The sequence below is a fragment of the Schistocerca gregaria genome, chromosome 4, assembly GCF_023897955.1.
Source record: "Schistocerca gregaria isolate iqSchGreg1 chromosome 4, iqSchGreg1.2, whole genome shotgun sequence".
Taxonomy (NCBI): Eukaryota; Metazoa; Arthropoda; class Insecta; order Orthoptera; family Acrididae; genus Schistocerca; species Schistocerca gregaria.
In genome coordinates, this window is record NC_064923.1 from 736,060,474 (window position 1) to 736,075,910 (window position 15,437).

Below are 15,437 nucleotides of genomic sequence, written 5' to 3' on the forward strand. Positions count from 1 at the left end.
GACACTTGGAATTCGGTATTTATGAAAGGGCTACCACCAGCACCGACTGGGAGAGACTAAAACGACAGGCATACTCTTTCACTTCACTAGGGCCACAGGTCTCGTCTTAGCATTGCCAGGCGTAAACGAGCAATTGCTACCCATGCCCTTGTCGTGCGGCAGCGCCCAAAACGAAGAAAAAAAGTAAAACTAAAGCAACCCAAATCATCTTTTGTTCTCAGGTTTTTTATGAGCCGTTTTATTGTTATCTTAGGAATTTTGCACAGTTTATTCAACATTTTAAGTTTATAAAAGGAATATATTTTACACAATAATGATATACGAAAGGATGATGAATGTAATACAAAATAACAAACGCTAATTCAAAAAGAACAAAATAACAATTTGAATCACAATCGAATTTTCCTAATGGAATTCTACACTCCTGGAAATTGAAATAAGAACACCGTGAATTCATTGTCCCAGGAAGGGGAAACTTTATTGACACATTCCTGGGGTCAGATACATCACATGATCACACTGACAGAACCACAGGCACATAGACACAGGCAACAGAGCATGCACAATGTCGGCACTGGTACAGTGTATATCCACCTTTCGCAGCAATGCAGGCTGCTATTCTCCCATGGAGACGATCGTAGAGATGCTGGATGTAGTCCTGTGGAACGGCTTGTCATGTCATTTCCACCTGGCGCCTCAGTTGGACCAGTGTTCGTGCTGGACGTGCAGACCGCGTGAGACGACGCTTCATCCAGTCCCAAACATGCTCAATGGGGGACAGATCCGGAGATCTTGCTGGCCAGGGTAGTTGACTTACACCTTCTAGAGCACGTTGGGTGGCACGGGATACATGTGGATTTGCATTGTCCTGTTGGAACAGCAAGTTCCCTTGCCGGTCTAGGAATGGTAGAACGATGGGTTTGATGACGGTTTGGATGTACCGTGCACTATTCAGTGTCCCCTCGACGATCACCAGAGGTATACGGCCAGTGTAGGAGATCGCTCCCCACACCATGATGCCGGGTGTTGGCCCTGTGTGCCTCGGTCGTATGCTGTCCTGATTGTGGCGCTCACCTGCACGGGGCCAAACTCGCATACGACCATCATTGGCACCAAGGCAGAAGCGACTCTCATCGCTGAAAACGACACGTCTCCATTCGTCCCTCCATTCACGCCTGTCGCGACACCACTGGAGGCGGGCTGCACGATGTTGGGGCGTGAGCGGAAGAAGGCCTAACGGTTTGCGGGACCGTAGCCCAGCTTCATGGAGACGGTTGCGAATGGTCCTCGCCGATACCCCAGGAGCAACAGTGTCCCTAATTTGCTGGGAAGTGGCGGTGCGGTCCCCTACGGCACTGCGTAGGATCCTACGGTCTTGGCGTGCATCCGTGCGTCGCTGCGGTCCGGTCCTAGGTCGACGGGCACGTGCACCTTCCGCCGACCACTGGCGACAACATCGATGTACTGTGGAGACCTCACGCCCCATGTGCTGAGCAATTCGGCGGTACGTCCACCCGGCCTCCCGCATGCCCACTATACGCCCTCGCTCAAAGTCCGTCAACTGCACATACGGTTCACGTCCACGTTGTCGCGGCATGCTACCAGTGTTAAAGACTGCGATGGAGCTCCGTATGCCACGGCAAACTGGCTGACACTGACGGCGGCGGTGCACAAATGCTGCGCAGCTAGCGCCATTCGACGGCCAACACCGCGGTTCCTGGTGTGTCCGCTGTGCCGTGCGTGTGATCATTGCTTGTACAGCCCTCTCGCAGTGTCCGGAGCAAGTATGGCGGGTCTGACACACCGGTGTCAATATGTTTTTTTTTCCATTTCCAGGAGTGTATATATGAAGATGGTATTTGTTCTTTCGCACGACCATCAGCTCGTTAGAATGAAATTAGAATGAAATACCCTTAGCTGCATATAGGCGTTGATACGAGTCAACAGGACTCGATCCCGGGATCTCCTGCTTACATGGCAGACGCTCTATCCATCTGAGCCACCGAGGACACAGGGGATAGCGCGACTGCAGGGATTCATCTCTGGCAAGCCTCTCGTGAGACGCACATTCGCAACTTATTGTCCCACACTATATTCATAGTGCCCCTGCCCATCATACTCATTACTCGCAGATTTACTGTCGATTCCCATAAGAGTTCGGGCATTTTCGGACATGTCCGAAAGAACACATAATATATATATATATATATATATATATATATATATATATATATATATATATATATATATATATATATAGGATGTTACAAAAAGGTACGGCCAAACTTTCAGGAAACATTCCTCACACACAAATAGAGAAAAGATGTTATGTGGACATGTGTCTGGGAACGCTTGGTTTCCATGTTAGAGGTCATTTTAGTTCCGTCCATCTACGTTCAATGGAGCACGTTGTCACGATTTCATACGGGATACTTTACCTGTGCTACTAGAACATGTGCCTTTACAAGTACGACACAACATGTGGTTCATCCGCGATGGAGCTCCTGCACATTTCAGTCGAAGTGTTCGTACTCTTCTCAACAACAGATTCGGTGCCCGATGGATTGGTAGAGGCGGACCAATTCCATGGCCTCCACGCTTTCCTGAGCTCAACCCTCTTGACTTTCATTTATGGGGGCATTTGAAAGCTCTTGTCTACGCAACCCCGGTACCAAATGTAGAGACTCTTCGTGCTCGTATTGTGGACGGCTGTGATACAATACGCCATTCTCCAGGGCTGCATCAGGGCATCAGAGATTCCATGCGGCGGAGGGTGGATGCATGTGTCCTCGCTAACGGAGGACATTTTGAACATTTCCCGTAACAAAGTGTTTGAAGTCACGCTGGTACGTTCTGTTCTGTGTGTTTCCATTCTATGATTAATGTGATTTGAAGAGAAGTAATAAAATGAGCTCTAACATGGAAAGTAAGCGTTTCCGGACACATGTCCACATAACATATTTTCTTTCTTCGTGCGGATGCACAAACAGTGCCCGAACTCTTACGAGAATCGGCAGTAAAGCCGCGAGTAATGAGTATGATGTGCAGGGACACTTTGAATATAGTGCGGGACAATAAGTTGCGAATGTGCGTCTCACGAGAGGCGTGCCAGAGATGAATCCATGCAGTAGCACTAATCTTTGTGCCTTCGGTGTCTCAGATGAACAGAGCGCCTGCCATGTAAGCAGGAGATCCCGGGTTCGAGTCCCAGTAGTGGCACACATTTTCAGCTGCCCCTGTTGACTTATATCAACGCCTGTATGCAGCTAAGGGTATTCATTTCATTGGAATTTCATAGGTAGATATGATGAACATGAAAATAAATGATTACAATTTTAGGGAAATTTATTCGAGAGGAAGTGCTGGAGGCATTGATTTATAGAGTTGTCGTATGTTCTCCTGATGGATATCGTGCCAAATTCTGTCCAGCTGGAGCGCTAGATCATCAAAAGCCCGAGCTGGTTGGAGGGTCCAGTCCATAATACTCCAAACGTTCTCAGTTAGGGGTGAGATCCGACAAACTTGTTGGCCAATGTAAGGTTTGGCAAGCAAGAAGACAAGCAGCAGAAACTCTCGTTGTGTGCGGACGGGCACTATCTTGCTGAAATGTATGCCCAAGATGGATTGCCGTGAAGGGCAACAAAACAGGGCGCAGAATATCGTCGACTTTTTGCTACGCTTAAAAGGGTGCCAGGGAAGACAATCAAAGGGATCCTGCTATGAAATGAAATGCCACACCAGACTATCTCTCTAGATTGTCCGTCCGTATGATGGAGTCAGGTTGGTATCCCAGCACTGTCCAGAGCGTTTCCAGGCACGTCTTCGCAGGTCATCGGGGCTCATCTACTCCAGTCGATGATGTTCCAGGCCGACAGCACTGCAAACGGGCTTGTTGCTGTACAGAGGTCAGTGGTAGTCGGCACAAGGGGCGCCGTCAGCCCAGCCCCCTTCCCTTCCGCTGCCTGTTAGTGGTCCTTGTGTGGTCACTAAGGCACCAGTTGCATGTCGGATCGATGGTAATGATGAATCCGCGGCTTTGAGTGGCTCTCTAACAACGCTCGGTATTCTCGTTCTGTCGTCTCTCTAGGTCGGCCGGTTTCTTCTTGACGTTATATTCGCCATGGTTTACCCATTCAAGAAAACGTCGTCAATTCGTAGCATCGCTACTATTCAGATGTAGAACGATTCGCCTATTACTTTAACTCGCTTCGTTGAGTACAACTGCACGTACTCTTTCCAAAGCTGACATCTGCGTATAGTGTCCACCCGCCTCCCTGCGAGGTAAGTTACCGCCCAACTGAGTACACGGAAAGAAATTTTCAGATTTTATGTCCTGGTATCGACATGTCCTGTGTGTACTATCCATGGCAGTTGCACGGTGAAATTGCGTTGCAACGCCACGCATTCATCCACTGGCTGCCAGAGATTCCAGTTTTGGATTTTCCGTCGATACCTATGTGAATATCAATGTGTTACCAGTTTCATAATTTCTCTGTGGTGCGTCATTTTTTGTGATGGGTGTAATTACAGCAGGTGGCCATTACCGCTGAATTTTTGGTGCCGTCTGCACATATCCTTACGAATGACCATAACAAGTAGAGTGTCATCTTGGGACCACATTGCCGGACTGGTGGTGCTAGCACAACACCTGGCCCGTAGATATGGCCGTTACATTCTCCTGTTCCTGACGACAATGAGAGCTCATTTTGTCAATAATGGTCTAGGTTGGAAGCGTGAAGTTTACTCACTGAAATACCTATTTAAAACTAATTAGTCTATGACAATAAACAATTAACTACAACAATTTTAACAATGTATGCTAGGCCACAGTACGTTGCAGCATACACGAACTGAGATGATACTATTATGAGCAATCCCTTGCTCAGAGATCCATCATTCTGTTATGATTAGAGCTCATTCTGATCCTGATATTCAACCCTTTTGATGTAGACCACGTACAGTTCCACTTTAACACTTTTCTATTAGGTCACTTTTTTGTCCATCTGTTTGGTACAATTTTTGCAGTTGATTTAAATTAATTCCCTGATGAGCTGGAGACATGATATTTTAAACATTTCTCAAAGATGGATGCAATACCACTCAGTTTCTTGTCTCTCTATTTGGTAAGGGTAATAGCAGGGTCGAAAAAGGTTGGTAATGCCTGACATGTAGGCTGCGCTGCACAATAGGCATGTTGATCAGATAGTATCAGAATCAGTTTCAAGGGGTACGTATGCAGATAAACATTGTTGAGCGTAGAGAGGGGAGGAGGAGATGAACAGTGAGAGGAGGGAGGATGTGGACAGACTGAGGTGGGTGCAGAAGATTGACAGATAGAGATGGGAGGAGGAGATAGAAAAAGATGGGGGAGAAGAATCAGTGGACAAAGAGAGGGACGAGGAGGCGATGGACAGTGAGAGGAGGAAGGAAATGAACAAAGAGGGGGAGGCAATACATGTAACACGGGCAATGCTGCAGGTATACAGCCAGTAAGGAAATAAAAATCTTATAAAATTAATTTCGCTTTCTGTTTATTTTTCAGGAAAATAACAATTAACCAGTCAGAAATATTATTAGTAGGTAGGTATGATACTATTCTATTTCGGATATGATCTGGTGAAAAGAGACTTGAATGAACGTGACATTTAACATGTCTCTCTTATAATCTCATAAAAATGTTTAAAGTTCATTTAGAAATTACACACTTATACAGGGATAAAAGCTAGAAAAAATTATTTAAAGAAAAATAAATTTTTAATATAATACTTTTTTAAATTGACTGAGAAATAATATTTCCCCGTCCCATTCAGATTCCTAATCCCACACAAACAGTTCTAAAAATTTTGTGACAGTGAATTTTTGATAGCTGTGAAAATACTTGTAAAATTTATAACGAGAAACGTGGGGCGCGTGCAGTATTTAACTGATGCATGAATAGGTCACCTCTTAACTATTATCACTTCTGCTCTGCTGAAGGATGGGTTTTTGTTCGCCAGCGTAAGAAGGACACTGCGATGGTGACGGAAAGGCTGCAGTGACACTGAGCCATCTCCTAAATGGAATCTTCGTATATCCATAGTTGAAATGGAGGACAGTGGGACGTCAGCTGGTATAAATTTATATTAAAAATGAAGAAATTCCTCCAGCTGTATTTAAGGTGTCTAGTTTATTTTGGCTACTAGTTTCTACGTTGTATCAACGTCATCTTCAGGCCCACACACTTGTTGACGTCAACTGCTTGCGGCTGATAATAGAAGTCAGTGGTGAGATACAGACGTGCTCCGTGTGGAAGGTGGATAGTGTGCACGTCCGTATCTCACCACTGACTTCTATTATCAGCCGCAAGCAGTTGACGTCAACAAGTGTGTGGGCCTGAAGATGATGTTGATACAACGTTGAAACTAGTAGCCAAAATAAAATCGACACCTTAAATACAGCTGGAGGAATTTCTTCATTTTTAATATAAACACTATATGGAAGGTCTTCTTATCCTACATGAAAGATGTCAGTTTCTGCAGACGGAATATCTCGGAGAAACAGAACGTAACGGTAACTATAAACCGAAAAATAAGATCCGTGACTATCTGAAGCCATGTTCGCGAATCTCAGGAAAAATTAGGAGTCTACAGACTACCGTGTAGTTGCCGACAGGTGTACTTGTATACCACCAAGAGAATGATGGAAAATAAGGAATAGAGGAGCACAAAGTTAATTATCTGAGAAATGAAAAGGATAAAGCTGTAAGATTTTATTTGGGAAAACGCAAGTCCTGGCCGCCACGAGTGATTGTGTAGAGGGGCGGCGGAGGTTGTTAAGCACGCTGCTGAACGGTTAATGGCGTCCGGTTCTGAAAACTGCCCAAGTCTTATGCAGTCGGACGACAACGACGACGACGACGACAGCAACAGCCAACGATCGAAACTTCCTGGTAGATTAAAACTGTGTGTCGGACCGAGACTCGAACTCGGGACCTTTGCCTTTCGCGGGCGTGTGCTCTACCAACTGAGCTACCCAAGCACGACTCACGCCCCGCCCTCACAGCATCACTTTTCCCACAGCTTCGTCTCCTACCTTCCAAAGGTTCGCACGAGAGCTTCTGTAAAGTTTGGAAGGTAGGAGACGAGGTACCGGCAGAAGTGAAGCTGTGAGGTCGGGGCGTGACTCGTGCTTGGGTAGCTCAGTTGGTAGAGCACTTGCCCGTAAAAGGCAAATGTCCGAATTCGAGTCTCGGTCCGGCACACAGTTTTAATGTGCCCCGAAGTTTCATATCAGCGCAAACTCCGCTGCAGAGTGAAAATCTCATTCTGGAGCCAACGTTCGAATCGTGCCTACATTCATAACTCATGTGGCGTTACACTTCCGAGCCGCAGTACGTAACAAGGAGTCAATCGCGAGTCGTTGTGTGGTCTGGAAGCTACGAACTCTCCATTTCGCCTGAAGATGTCTTCCGCAATTGGAGATGGGCTGCCTAACAGGTCCCAGAAGACCACGTCATAATAGCCCGGGGAATTTTAGTACAGCTGTTCGAAATATGTCTCGAAAACCCGAGTAAGCAAAAGAAAACGTAGTCCGATCGCGTCTTTTTGGAGACAGTACGGCAAGAAAAAAGGAATAAAAAAGAGATAGTGTTAATACTTTCATCCTTCTTTACCTCCTCTGCATTACTGCAGATGACGCGCCACTGAGCACATTTGTTCTGTGCATGCAGTACACGTGAGGTGCCTAGTTGTTTCCACTGCCCTGTGTGGAATACATTAGTTCTTGTACACTTCACTAACCTGCTGTCTTCATGATGATGTCCCCAGCCCAGAAAACAGCACGCAGGTGGTGGATTCTTTTTCTTGAAATTAACTTCGCAAGGAACTGCTGCTACGAATAAACTATAACTCATTTGGGATGCCACTCGCGTTTTTATTGATATAGACATGAGAAACTATTCTTGATCATTACGTAATGGACATATCTTTACACAGTCATTATATCTGGCTAAAATAACATGAAATACATCCTGCCACAGACAACATGTCTGTCTACTGGAACCGTCAGAGCTGGAGAATAAAATTACATGAATCAAATACTACTATTACAGACATCATGTCTGTACCTAGCGACCGTCGGAACTGTAGTAAATAAAATTGCGTGAAACAAATACTTCTATAACAGACAACATGTCTGGCTACTGGAACGGTCAGAACTGGAGATCCGGACTGCCCGAGACACTTCGCGTGCCAAGCCAGCAAGGCGTGACCCGAACGCCACCGAAGTGCATCGGCAGTAATATCGTCAGTCCTTTGTTTTAGTAATACTTTGATTTTAATAATTTTGAAATGACTGATTGATAGCTGGCTGTTGAGAGACGTTTATTTAAAAAAATGAAGTAATTTAGATGACAGGTTTACTTAATAATATCAATTAAAGTTTAACGTTTTGGCGCCCTACCGCCGAACACAGCAGCCAATCACAGAGCAGCAGCATCATGCAGGCGGTCTTTCACACGGGAATGGTACCGAATCTAACATCTGTCACCGGTACCTCATTGCACATTGCGTCATCTCTATAGAATGAGATTTCCACTCTGCAGCGGAGTGTGCGCTGATATGAAACTTCCTGGCAGATTAAACCTGTGTGCCCGACCGAGACTCGAACTCGGGACCTTTGCCTTTCGCGGGCAAGTGCTCTACCAACTGAGCTACCGAAGCACGACTCACGACCGGTACTCACAGCTTTACTTCTGCCAGTATCCGCCTCCTACCTTCCAAACTTTACAGAAGCTCTTCTGCGAACCATGCAGAACTAGCACTTCTGAAAGAAAGGATATTGCGGAGACATGGCTTAGCCACAGCCTAGGGGATGTTTCCAGAATGAGATTTCCACTCTGCAGCGGAGTGTGCGCTGATATGAAACTTCCTGGCAGATTAAAACTGTGTGCCCGACCGAGACTCGAACTCGGGACCTTTGCCTTTCGCGGGCAAGTGCTCTACCAACTGAGCTACCGAAGCACGACTCACGACCGGTACTCACAGCTTTACTTCTGCCAGTATCCGCCTCCTACCTTCCAAACTTTACAGAAGCTCTTCTGCGAACCAAAGTTTGGAAGGTAGGAGGCGGATACTGGCAGAAGTAAAGCTGTGAGTACCGGTTGTCATCTCTATACTTCTTGCATATCCACTGCCCTGTGAATAGCTTCCTGGAGCCTAATATGATGGCTGGATAAGCCAGAAATATTACAACAGGTGCGGAGGAAGACAGGAGGGAGCGACGTGCGCAGTGGTAGAGTCGGCACTAGAGCGGCGGCGGTGCGCCTTGGAATGCGACTTTCCCAGTGGAGGTGCGGGGGTGGCGCTGCCGGAGAGTCATTACTACGATAGGCGCGCCGATAGGCCGATACCGGCCCAGGTGCTCCGACACGCTCCGCCGCCAACCCTCGCCGTGTGGAGACTCGGCCGGCCGCCGGCCGCCGCCCCTCCGAGATACCATCGTGTGGCTGCGCCGCCACCGAGTGAAAACACTGTGCAGGCGCCGCGCCACCCCTACAAGTGAGAGACGCGTGCTTCACACGTATACGACACAGAACTAAACGTACAATACGTTACACAATTTGATCGTACATGACTGAAATCACCAAAACGATGATAATAGAACGTAGTCGAATTAAATCGGGTGATGCTGAGGGTACTAGATTAGGAAATGAGACACTTAAACTAGTAAATGAGTTTTGCTATTTGGGGAGCAAAATAACTCATGATGGTCGAAGTAGAGAGGATATAAAATGTAGACTGGCAATGGGAAGGAAAGCCTTTTCTGAAAAGTATTGATATGGAGTGTAGCCATGTATGGAAGTGAAACCTGGACGATAAATAGTTTAGACTGGAAAAGAATAGAAGCTTTCAAAATGCGGTGCTACAGAAGAATGCTGAAAATTGGATGGGTAGATCAGATAACTAATGAGGAGGTACTAAATAGAATTGGGGAGAAGAGAAATTTGTGGCACTACTTGACTAGAAGAAGGGATCGATGGTAGGACATGTTCTGAGGAATCAAGGTATCATCAATTTAGTATTGGAGGGCAGCCCGGAGGGTAAAAATTGTAGAGGGAGACCAAGAGATGAATACGCTAAACAGATTCATCTACATCTACATCTACATGACTACTCTGCAATTCACATTTAAGTGCTTGGCAGAGGGTTCATCGAACCAGAATCATACTATCTCTCTACTATTCCACTCCCGAACAGCGAGCGGGAAAAACGAACACCTAAACCTTTCTGTTCGAGCTCTGATTTCTCGTATTTTATTTTGATGATCGTTCCTACCTATGTAGGTTCGGCCCAACAAAATATTTTCGCATTCGGAAGAGAAAGTTGGTGACTGAAATTTCGTAAAAAGGTCTCGCCGCGACGAAAAACGTCTATGCTGTAATGACTTCCATCCCAACTCGTGTATCATATCTGTCACACTCTCTCCCCTATAACTTGATAATACAAAACGAACTGCCCTTTTTTGCACCCTTTCGATATCCTCCGTCAATCCCACCTGGTAAGGATCCCACACCGCGCAGCAATATTCTAACAGAGGACGAACGAGTGTAGTGTAAGCTGTCTCTTTAGTGGACTTGTTGCATCTTCTAAGTGTCCTGCCAATGAAACGCAACCTTTGGCTCGCCTTCCCGACAATATTATCTATGTGGTGCTTCCAACTGAAGTTGTTCGTAATTTTAACACTCAGGTACTTAGTTGAATTGACAGCCTTGAGAATTGTACTATTTATCGAGCAATCGAATTCCAACGGATTTCTTTTGGAACTCATGTGGATCATCTCACACTTTTCGTTATTTAGCGTCAACTGCCACCTGACACACCATACAGCAATCTTTTCTAAATCGCTTTGCAACTGATACTGGTCTTCGGATGACCTTACTAGACGGTAAATGACAGCATCATCTGCGAACAATCTAAGAGAACTGCTGAGATTGTCACCCAGCTCATTTATATAGATCAGGAACAGCAGAGGTCCCAGGACGCTTCCCTGGGGAACACCTGATATCAGTTCAGTTGCAGTAGGTACTGGGAGATGAAGAACCTTGCACAGGATAGAGTAGCAAGGAGAGCTGCATCAAACCAGTCTCTGGACTAAAGACAACAACAACAACAACAATGAATGAAATGGTTGGTTGGTTGGTTGGTTGGTTGGTTGGTTGGGGAAAGAGACCAGACAGCGAGGTCAGCGGTCTCGTCGGATTAGGGAAGGACGGGGAAGGAAGTCGGCCGTGCCCTTTCAAAGGAACCATACCGGCATTTGCCTGGAGCGATTTAGGGAGATCACGGAAAACCTAAATCAGGATGGCCGGACGCGGGTTTGAACCGTCGTCCTCCCGAGTGCGAGTCCAGTGTCTAACCACTGCGCCACCTCGCTCGGTAATGACTGAAGTAATGCAGATTACATTAAGGAACACAGCGAGAGGAGACGACGAAGCAGTAACTTCAGATTGGGGAAGAAATACTACAGGTGTTGATATTTGCTTCGGTCTTGTTTCTGTTACGCCCAGGCCACCCAAAATACAGCGAATGTCGGCTAGAGGTACACGCATACAATCCCCTATAACGAAAGAACTCGACATTTTATGTTGTTGAGTAAATACACAATCGGCAGAGACACTCTCCAAGATATCATCCTCACTATCTCATGAACAGCGCTGACTCGCAAGGCGCATGCTCGCCAGTGACAGGCGCCCTTATCTCACCGTGCTGACGAGCTGTGCACTTCCACAGATGCCTCCTGACGTCATTTTACAACAGTATGATGCCCCCCCCCCCCCACCTCACTATCATGGCGATGTTACCACATGTCTCCCTGAGACGTTCCCTGAGCGTTGCCTGGCTCCCGTTGCCTGGCTCCATCGGTCTCCCGATCTGACTCAGTAGGATTTCAGTGCATGGCGGTGTATCAGAGATATTGTTTACAGAATACAGGTTCGCGATCTGGTATATCTGAGACGACGAATCTGCGCCGCAGTAGAGGCCATAACACCTATCACGCTTATGAAAATGTGGCTAATAGTGGTGTACCGGCTCGATATCTGTGAACTGTACCACAAAGCTTAAAAATTTTTGAGTTCCTGTGTACAATGTTGGAAAAGTAAAGTTATAAAACTTAATAGGTACTCCAATACAGACAATCGTGTTTCTATACTGCTTGTTCTGACACGCTGTACATCCGTTACAAGTAAATACACCGAGGTGCGCTACATTATAGTGGGCGGCTATGTGACAGATTTTTTGACGTATTCAAGTAATTTGCAATAGCTCTCGAATATCGGTACAATTTTTATAGAGCTTGCGTTTACTATATTCTTTTTTCTGAATTAGTAGTTTGACGATGTCAGGTAGGACGACTGGGTGAAAGTAGCCAATGACAGACCACGTGATTCTTGTCTTTAGATTAGCATGTCGCGTGGAGGAGTGTAGTTCGGCGCATATCGTCATATTCATGAGGAGTCGGCGGCTGGGAGTATTCTTCGATCAGGCGACGTAAAGGAAATCGTCATGGCTCAGAGCCGTGTAAGATTTCACCAACTGCGACATAGCCGCGTATACAAACATTGATCCAATACTGTCAAATGTTTTTATTACAGTCTTTCATCACAATATCAATTCTTTAGACGATGACTGGTTTCAGTCCGTAATGACCACCGTCAGATCTTTTTTACACTGTGTGTAGATGCTGTGCTGATTATATTTATATGTTTTGACGATGCCATTATGGCCTTATCACGTTAGGACATGGTGTAAAAAAGATCTGATGATGATCGTTACGGACTGAAACCGGTCACCGTCTAAAGAATTGATGTTGTGATCAAAGACTGGAATAAAAACCATTTTCCATTTAAGATTGGCCACAAATAATCTTCATGGATGATTTCAGCCTGGAAGACGATAACGTTTGATGACGCAGGACTCGGCTCATAGCTGAATTATTTCAACAGCGAACGATCGGAACATGTAGTGTCCAGATCAGTCCCTCTACCTGAATCTCATGATGCATATTTCAGACAATTTCAGGAAGTGTGTTGTTGCTCGCTACTCTTCTTCCAGCTCACGAAGAGCAGGTAGTAGCTAAAACATAAAGCATCTTTGAAAACTGCTGTTTAATATTACGTTGTACAGATTGCCTGAATGTCGCCACGTTAGACATGCACCTATTTAGTGAAATCGTTACTTTTGTGACTTTCGATTGATTTACTGGAATCGCCGTCGTGGATTACGAGGGTCACGGACAGCGAAATCCCTACAAAGTTCCAGAATCAAATTTTACCTGCTTGGATTTCTGTATTTTCTATGCTGAAACTCGGTTAATTGTCATAGTGTGACATATCCATGTTCGAATTCGCTTCACTACACTTGGAAGAGTCCAGCTGAATAAAACGATTAAGCTTTGACTTGGTATACATGATTGTAGCACTACTTGAATATCTCCACCTTGCTATCGCGCGACTTGTCATATTGCGGTGCGGTGCGGCACGGCGCTTTGCGCGTGTGTGGTCCTTACAGACGCATAATCTCTGCAGGATCTGATTTAAGTATTGCCAGTGTTACGGGTTGCATAACGAACCGGCAACGAACACACTGCGCGTAAAGTCTGCCTGCTGTAAATCAGGCGGCGCTCTATTGTCGAGGATGAATGCCTCCCCTCGGCAGAAATACGAGCTTCGCTCACGACACCCCGGTCCGCCCAGCTGACTCTCCCAGGAGTGGCTCCTTCGCACAGCTGGAAATGTTTCAGCTGCTCCGTTCTTTTCCTGCAGTGACGGCGAAACTGCTACCATATCGCGTGACTTTCAATGTTTCCAGTAGGATCTCTACTGTTAATTTTTAACAGCTTCTTGCTGGTATAATGACGTCAATCGAAATTTAAATTAGATTTTTCGGAATTAGCCACCCTTAGCATTAAGTGGGGACGTAGCTGAGCCGTGAGTGATTTATACGAGTGTCATTGCTTCAAAAATAGGTATCATGCGTTCGTTCTTTTTTTAATCTACACTCCTGGCCATTAAAAATGCAACACCAGGAAGGACTGCAAGTGCCGAAATTACACTTACTGTGCTTATACTGTATAGAAGGAAGGACACATGATTAAATGTGTAGATGCTGTGGTGACGCGTAGGGTATGAAGTTCAGTGTACAGAACAGCCGCTTATGGCACTAACAAGATTTCTAACACAGTTGGGCGCCGAGTCGGACAGAGCTTGTATGGCAGGGAGGGGTACGTCATTTCATCCTATTTCATTTCTGTGATAGAGCTCATTAGTCACAATGGCTGACAAGTGGCGACATGCCGATCTCCAGGCCACACATGGTAAGAAGTTCTGAATGGTTCAGAATCGTGAAGGACGTGCTGGACGCGAAAATAGTGGAGCACCCAATGTACTAAAGTAGATCAGAAATCTTGCGTCATCTTGTTGAAAGATAACGTCGCGGAGATCTCGAACATCGGATAAACCAACGACCTATAGCATGTGAGAAATGTAACGCCTGATGCCCGTGTTGCCAGCTGTGCGAAAGAGAGGTTATTTTGTTCTAATCTCCTTATGGAAACGTAGCCCATCCACGAAGGAAGTGGCTTATAAGGCGTTTGTTCGACGGATTCTTGAGTATTGTTTATCTATCTGGCATCCCTACCAGTTTAGACTGATAGAAGAGATAGAGAAGATAAAACGAAGAGTGGCGCGTTTCGACAGGGGATAGTTTAGCTGGGGCGAGGGAGACACAGGGATGCTTAACAAACTGCATTGGCAGACGTTACAAGAGAGGCGTTGTCACCGCGGAGAGCTTAACTATTGAAATTTCAGAGAATTAATTTCGGGATGACTCGGACAGCTTTCCCCCCACATACGTCTCTCGTAATGACCACGAAGAGAAAATTCGAGATATTAGAGCCAATACAGGGAAGTTCTTTGACTGATAGAAGGTGCGCGAAACTATTGAATAATATGTCTGTCCTCTCGGCTGCTACTCGCGTGCGGCTGCTCGTATCCTGCATGTCATTGAGTAAAGTGCTCCTAAACAAATCGCTCGCGTTTTAACTGACTATGGTGGGAACCCAGCCAGTGTCCTTGCCGCTGTGGTAACACCGATCCCCGTAACGTCACCGAAGTTAAGCGCTGTCGGACTTGGCTAACACTTGGATGAATCACAGTCTGGGTCTGCTCAGTGCTGTTGGCAAGCAGGGTGCACTAACTCCTTGTGAGGCTGAGGCGCTACTCGATTGAGAAATAGCGGCACCGGTCACGAAAACAGACAACGACTGGGAGAGAAGTGTGCTGACCACATGCCCCTACGTATACGCAGCCGGTGACGCCTAAGGGCTGAGGATGATATGGCGGCCGGTCGGTACCTTTCGGCTTGCAAGGCCTGTTCGGACAGTGTTTATTGTGTATGTGG

At 46.1% G+C, this 15,437-nt stretch overlaps 1 protein-coding gene and 2 non-coding genes across 3 annotated transcripts in view; 1 reads left to right on the top strand and 2 right to left on the bottom strand.

The window, feature by feature from the left end:
- Positions 1-15,437, top strand: part of LOC126267893 (uncharacterized) — a 900,836-nt gene that overhangs the window by 872,022 nt on the left and 13,377 nt on the right. The gene's annotated exons all lie outside the window — the stretch shown is intronic.
- Trnas-cga (transfer RNA serine (anticodon CGA)) lies at positions 8,626-8,700 on the bottom strand. The gene has a single exon. It is a non-coding gene; the product is annotated as a tRNA-Ser (tRNA).
- Trnas-cga (transfer RNA serine (anticodon CGA)) lies at positions 8,926-9,000 on the bottom strand. Its single transcript has one exon. It is a non-coding gene; the product is annotated as a tRNA-Ser (tRNA).